This window comes from Bison bison, unplaced genomic scaffold (genome assembly GCF_000754665.1).
Source record: "Bison bison bison isolate TAMUID 2011002044 unplaced genomic scaffold, Bison_UMD1.0 scf7180017864157, whole genome shotgun sequence".
NCBI classification, from domain to species: Eukaryota; Metazoa; Chordata; class Mammalia; order Artiodactyla; family Bovidae; genus Bison; species Bison bison.
Genome location: NW_011494729.1, coordinates 19,222 through 26,436, shown reverse-complemented (window position 1 = coordinate 26,436; position 7,215 = coordinate 19,222).

The window sequence follows — 7,215 nt, the reverse complement described above, 5'->3', positions numbered from 1 at the left end:
ATATTTACTGAATAAATGAAAGAAAAAGTAAATTTAAAAAACATTTCACATACATTCGAACCTTATATTAGCAAGTAGACCCACATGAGTGGGATTATAAAAATTATTGTAAAATATTCGTAAATATGTTTATCAAAACAATGACTACCCACGCTACTGATTCCAGATCTAATTACACTTAAGGAGTAAAGTTAAATTATAAGTAATTGCTTTATGTTCTGCTTCAGAGCTTCTGAAACATATAGCATTAGGATGTTGATATTACCTCCTAACCAATAAAATGATGTTGTTTCTTCATGTAAGTTAAACATAATTAGAATCTTTGCTGCTATGCTGCTTAGTTACTCAGTTGTGCCCCACTCTTTGCAATCCCATGGACTGTAGCCTTCCAGGCTCCCCTGTCCATGGGGTTTTTCAGAGAAATATACTGGAGTAGGTTGCCATTTCCTCCTCCAGGAGATCTTCTTGACCCAGGGTTCAAACCCCACTCTCCTGTGTCTCCTGCATTGCAGGCAGATTCGTTACCACTGAGCCATTGGGAAAGCCCCAGATAGAATGTTTAGCAGGCCAATTTTGATGAAGCTGATTTTTCTCTTCTAGTATCAGATTCACTTAATACAAAATGACATTATCTTTATAGATCATTTAAATTTTAAATGGATTACCTTTATAAGATTCTAAAACAAAGTCATTTCATCATTACACCATTACTCATGGATTAGTCAAGATCCACTTGTTCAGTTTAGTTCACTCACTCAGTCGTGCCTGACTCTTTGTGACCCCACAGACTTTAGCACACCAGGCCTCCCTGTCCATCACCAACTGCCAGAGTTTACTCAAACTCATGTCCATTGAGTCGGTGATGCCATCCAACCATCTCATCCTCTGTCGTCCCCTTTTCCTCCCGCCTTCAATCTTTCCCAGCATCAGGGTCTTTTCAAATGAGTCAGCTCTTCCCATCAGGTGGCCAAAGTACTCGAGTTTTGGCTTCAACACCAGTCCTTCCAGGACTGATTTCCCTTAGGATGGACTGGTTGGATCTCCTTGCAGTCCAAGGGACTCTCAAGAGTCTTCTCCAAAACCACAGCTCAAAAGCATCAATTCTTCGGAGCTCAGCTTTCTTTATAGTCCAACTCTCACATCCATACGTGACTACTGGAAAAACCATAGCTTTGACTAGACAGACCTTTGTTGGCAAAGTAATGTCTCTGCTTTTTAATACGCTGTCTAGGTTGGTCAGAACTTTCCTTCCAAGGAGCAAGTGTCTTTTAATTTCATGGCTATAGTCACCATCTGCAGTGCTTTCAGAGCCCCCAAAAATAAAGTCTGACACTGTTTCCACTGTTTCCCCATCTATTTCCCATGAAGTGATGGGACCAGATGCCATGATCTTAGTTTTCTGAATGTTGAGCTTTAAGCCAGATTTTTCACTCTCCTCTTTCACTTTCATCAAGACGCTCTTCAGTTCTTCTTCACTTTCTGCCATAAGAGTGGTGTCATCTGCGTATCTGAGATTACTGATATTTCTCTTGGCAATCTCAATTCCAGCTTGTGCTTTATCCAGCCCAGTGTTTCTCATGATGTACTCTGCATAGAAGTTAAATAAGCAGGCTAAGAATATACAGGCTTGATGTACTCCTTTTCCTATTTGGAACCAGTCTGTTGTTCCATGTCCAGTCCTAACTGTTGCTTCCTGACCTGCATACAGGTTTCTCAAGAGGCAGGTCAGGTGGTCTGGTATTCCCATCTCTTTCAGAATTTTCCACAGTTTGTTGTGATCCACACAGTCAAAGGCTTTGGCATAGTCACTAAAGCAGAAATAGATGTTTTTCTGGAACTCTTGTTTTTTCCATGATCCAGCAGATGTTGGCAATTTGATCTCTGGTTCCTCTGGCTTTTCTAAATTCAGCTTGAACATGTGGAAGTTCACGGTTCATGTATTGTTGAAGCCTGGCTTGGAGAATTTTGAGCATTGCTTTGTTAGCCTGTGAGATGAGTGCAATTGTGCGGTAGTTTGAGCATTCTTTGGTAGTTTGAGATCCACTTGAGGAAGTCTCTATTTCTACTTCCCTCTGAAACAGCATTCATAAAACTTATCAGAGATCATGGGAAATGTCACACATATCTCAATGACATAAACATTGCTGAAGAGTTCTGAAGTATTTTGCTTATTTTGAAAATAATTTTAAAATCCAGTTAATAAAGTGCATGCAACATAAGTAGCAAAGGAAATTCTTTTTTTTTTTTTTTAAGTTTCTCAATATACATTTTATTTATTTATTTGCTTTGGCCACACTATACCAGGGACCAAACCTGTGTCCCCAACATTGGAATCGCAGGGTCTTGACCACTGGACAACCAGGTAAGTCCAGGAAATTCTTCGGAAAAATTTTTTTAAACACTTTGTTCAAGAAGTAAGTCTTGGGACTTCGCTGGTGGTCCAGTGGTTAAGAATTTACCTTCCAACTCAGGGGATGGAGGTTTGACCCCTGGTCAGGGAACTATGATCCCACATGCTGTGGGACAACTACACCCGTGGGCTTCAACTAGAGAAGTCAGCAAGTTGCAACCAGAGAGAAGCACCCGCGAGCTACAGCAAACAGCCTGCACACCACACTGAAGACCCAGTGCAGCCAAAGAAAAAAAGGGACTTCTCTGCAGCAACGAATCTCTCATCATCTTCACTTGTTTATTATATTCAGGTGATTGGCATTAATCTTCCCCTTCTTTCTTTTCGCACCTTCATTTTAAAGTCTGAGTGGAAATCGTTGTGTACAGAAGATAATTTTATTTTCATTGAGACCTTTTCAGACTACAGATATCTGCAAAAAATATCAAAGGAATGATCCAAAGCTCCAGCTACTGCAAAGGAAGGCCCTTTCTTGGAAACCTGAATACAGAGAGCATCCGAAGCTATTAATCATTTTCTTAATCCTTTCCACATCCCTGCCAGTGACTCCTAGGATATAATACTAGTAATATTTACTCTAACACTGGCATTACTTTAACAAAAACTCCCTTTATATAATAACATTGACTTAATTGGGAGTCAAGCACTGAGAAATATTTTTGGAGGCCACTGCTTGCAAAAGTTTTTGAAATTGCCTTTTTACAGTTTTTGAAATTGACATACAGAAGCAAAATTTGATCAACAGGAAAGAAATCGTGATGGACATTTTGCAAGGTCCCAATAGTTCTAACGGCAAGGGAGAAAAGAAATGGTCTAGTGAAAAAGCAATCTGCAGATCAATATGTAAGCATGTAATATCATATCTGTGAAAAATTCAGGTATGAAAAACTATATCCTTCTATCACCTACATCTAATGGTGGTTGTAGCAAGTACGTGGGTAGCAGTTTCCAGAAGCACGCTGGAATTCTTTTGGTACTCTTTTGATGTATGGGTTGGACATTATACATAAGCATTCACAGCATTAAAAGATGTAGAGATTATATATAAATCATTCAGATGATTATAGAAGAAAAGACAAAATGGATCAAAACCCAAATCAAAACAAATTTTTGAAGGTGGCTCTAAGGAATTGGGGCTTCCCTGGTGACTCTGATGGTAAAGAATCTGCCTGCAATGTAGGAGACCGGATTCCATCCCTGGGTCGAGAAGATCTTCTGGAGAAGGGAATGGCTACCTACTCCAGTGTTCTTGCCTGGAGAATTCTATGGGCAGAGGAGCCTGGCAGGCTACAGTCCACGGGGTCACAAAGAGTTGGACAAGATTGAGTGACTAATACTTTGACTTTCTTTCCCTAAGGAATTGATTTGGAAAGCCACTGGAGAGTACTACAGAGCACTCTGAATTAATTGTGTAAATTGCCTCTTAATTCTTACCACAAGATTGAGGCAGTAATATTATTTCCTCTTTATAGATGGGCAAACTGAGACTCAGGAAGGTGTCTCATCTTCAAATTTTGCATAAATATTAAGGGAGTTTGAATTTGAATTCAGTTCTTTCTCCAAAATCCATTCTTCTCCCAGTAGACCATCTAGTCAAGGCTATGGTTTTTCCAGCAGTCATGAATGGATGTGAGAGTTGGACTATAAAGAAAGCTGAGCACTGAAGAATTGATGCTTTTGAACTGTGGTGTTGGAGAAGACTCTTGAGAGTCCCTTGGACTGCAAGGAGATCCAACCAGTCAATCCTAAAGGAAATCAGTCCTGATATTCATTGGAAGGACTGATGCTGAAGCTGAAACTCCAATACTTTGGCCACCTGATGGGAAGAGCTGACTCATTTGAAAAGACCCTGATGCTGGGAAAGATTGAAGGCAGGAGGAGAAGGGGATGACAGAGGATGAGATTATTGGATGGCATCACCGACTTGATGGACATGAGTTTGAGTAAGTCCCGGGACTTGGTGATGGACAGGGAAGCTTGGTATGCTGCAGTCCGTGGGGTCGAAAAGAGTCAGACACGACTGAGTGACTGAGCTGAACTGACTGAATCATGTCAATTCTCTTCTGTGACCATCTACTAAAACATCTTTTGTTTTTAAGTCTTCTAATCCTTTCATTATTTGAACACTGTTATTCTATTACAAACAAATGATTATAATATTGCTTTGTTTTTTTAGATCAAAACAAATGTATTTAATAAATGTTTTACACATTTATCATAGAATCACTGCAGAATAAGAAAAGATTAAAGAAGGAAAAGAGCTGTACATGTCATACCATTTAAAACTATTTACTGTTAACATTTTTGTAAACATCTTTTCAGTCTCTTGAAGATCAGGTTGCAGTATGGTTTTGTAGTCAGGTTTTAAGAATTACTCATTCAATAAGCATTAACTGAATGCTGAAATGTCTGATTATATTACAATATATTGTAAACATCTTCCCATTATTGAATATCTTCTATGGTCACAGTTGTTACATTGTAAAATTTTAAGATAAATTTATTTATTGGAGGATACAAGCTAATATTTTTGTATTTAATGAGAAACTCCAGAGAAATTAAATTATTATTTTATGCTGCAGTCCATGGGGTCACAAAGAGTCAGACACGACTGAGGGACTGAACAACAGAGTCTGAGTTTTCTACACAACCATCCATCATAACATTTGTAATTTCTCTGCTTTGAAGCTATTTCCTATGGGTTGCTATATACCAGTGGTTGGCAAACTATGGCCTGAGGGTAAGACCTGACCTACTATCTGTTTTTGTGATAAATGTTATAGAAACTCAGCCACATTCATTTAGTTGCTTGTCTTTTGCTGTTTTAGTTGCTGGCCAACAGTTAATTATTAAATATATTTAATATCCGGGCCTTTACAGAAAAGATTTGCTGATCTACAGTGATCTACACCACTGATACTACAGTGGTGATTCCTGCTCAAAGCTTCTCTGGCCTATATGATCACAAATCACCATATGTTGGTACTAAGGACACAATTCCAAATAGAGCATCCAGGTCTAGAACATAATGTCAGATGCCCAGATCAGAATCAATCTATGCAACTTCCACCATAAAATCAACAAAGTGCAAATAAAACCATACATTACCAGCCTTCAGAATTAGTAGGAGACAGAACAACTCACACTTCTAATTAACTGTAAGTTACTGTTGTTCGGTAGCTCAGTCGTGTCTGACTCTTTGCAACCCCATGGATTGCAACACACCAGGCTTCCCTCCCCTTCACATCTCCCTGAATTTGCTCAAACTCATGTCCATTGAGTCAGTGATGCCATCTAACCATCGCATCCTCTCATGTCCCCTTCTCCTTCTGCCTCAATCTTTCCCAGCATCAAGGTCTTTTCTAATGAGTCAGCTCTTCGCATCAGGTGGCCAAAGTACTGGAGCTTCAGCTTCAGTATCAGTCCTTCCAATGAATATTCAGAATTGATTTCCTTTAGGATTGACTGGTTTGATCTCCTTGCAGTCCACCCTCTAGAGTCTCTAGAGTCTTCTCCAACACCACAGTTCAAAAGCATCAATTCTTTGGTGCTCAGCCTTCTTTATGGTCCAACTCTCACATCCATACATGACTACTGGAAAAACCACAGCTTTGACTAGATGGACATTTGTTGTCAAAGTAATGTCTCTGCTTTCTAATACACTCTTTAGGTTTGTCATAGCTTTTCTTCCAAGGAGCAAGCATCTTTTAATTTCATGGCTACAGTCTCCATCTGCAGTGATTTTGGAGCCCAAGAAAATAGTCTGTCACTGTTTCCATTGTTTCCCCATCTATTTGCCATGAACTGATGGAACCAGAGGCCATGATCTTAGTTTTTGGAATTTTGAGTTTTAATCCAGCTTTTTCACTCTCCTCTTTCACCTTCATCAAGAGGCTCTTATTTCAATAGAACTCCTGATTCTACAAGCCTCTGGGGGCTAAGAGTAAGGGGACAGTGGCTTAAACAGCTCCATTCAAAAGAAAAGAGGGGAGAAAAGGACTTAAACAAAGCATTGACCAAAGTCACCCCAGGGAGAAATCATTCTACACTGAGTGTCAGAACTCAGGTCTGGGAGGTGATCGTTGATAGTTGTGGGTACTTGAAAGATGTTTGAAGGTGACAGGGCTAAAAGCAGCTGCCTCCAAACAGTGAGAGTGTCTGTGAACAGAGAAGGTGTGGGGCACTTTGGAGACACCACAGTGAGGGGAATAAACAAAGCTCAGGATTTTAAAAATTAGGCACACCAACACTCCCATGCTCCTACACTACCATAAACTCATTTATTTAAAAGAAACTGTGTGTCCATATCCTGACTGAACTGGGTATTGACACTCGTGTTAAATGCCTCAGTTCAGTTCAGTTCAGTCACTTAGTTGTGTCCAACTCTTTGTGACCCCATGAATTGCAGCACGCCAAGCCTCCCTGTCCATCACCAAATCCCAGAGTTCACTCAAACTCACCTCCATCAAGTTGGTGATGCCATCCAGCCATCTCGTGCTCTGTCGTCCCCTTCTCCTCCTGCCCCCAATCCCTCCCACCATCAGAGTCTTTTCCAATGAGTCAACTCTTTCCATGAGGTGGCCAAAGTACTGGAGTTTCAGCTTTAGCATCATTCCTTCCAAAGAAATCCCAGGGCTGATCTCCTTCAGTATGGATTGGTTGGATCTCCTTGCAGTCCACGGGACTCTCAAGAGTCTTCTCCAACACCGCAGTTCAAAAGCATCAATTCTTCAGTGCTCAGCCTTCTTTATGGTCCAACTCTCACATCCATACATGACTACTGGAAAAACCACAGCTTTGACTAG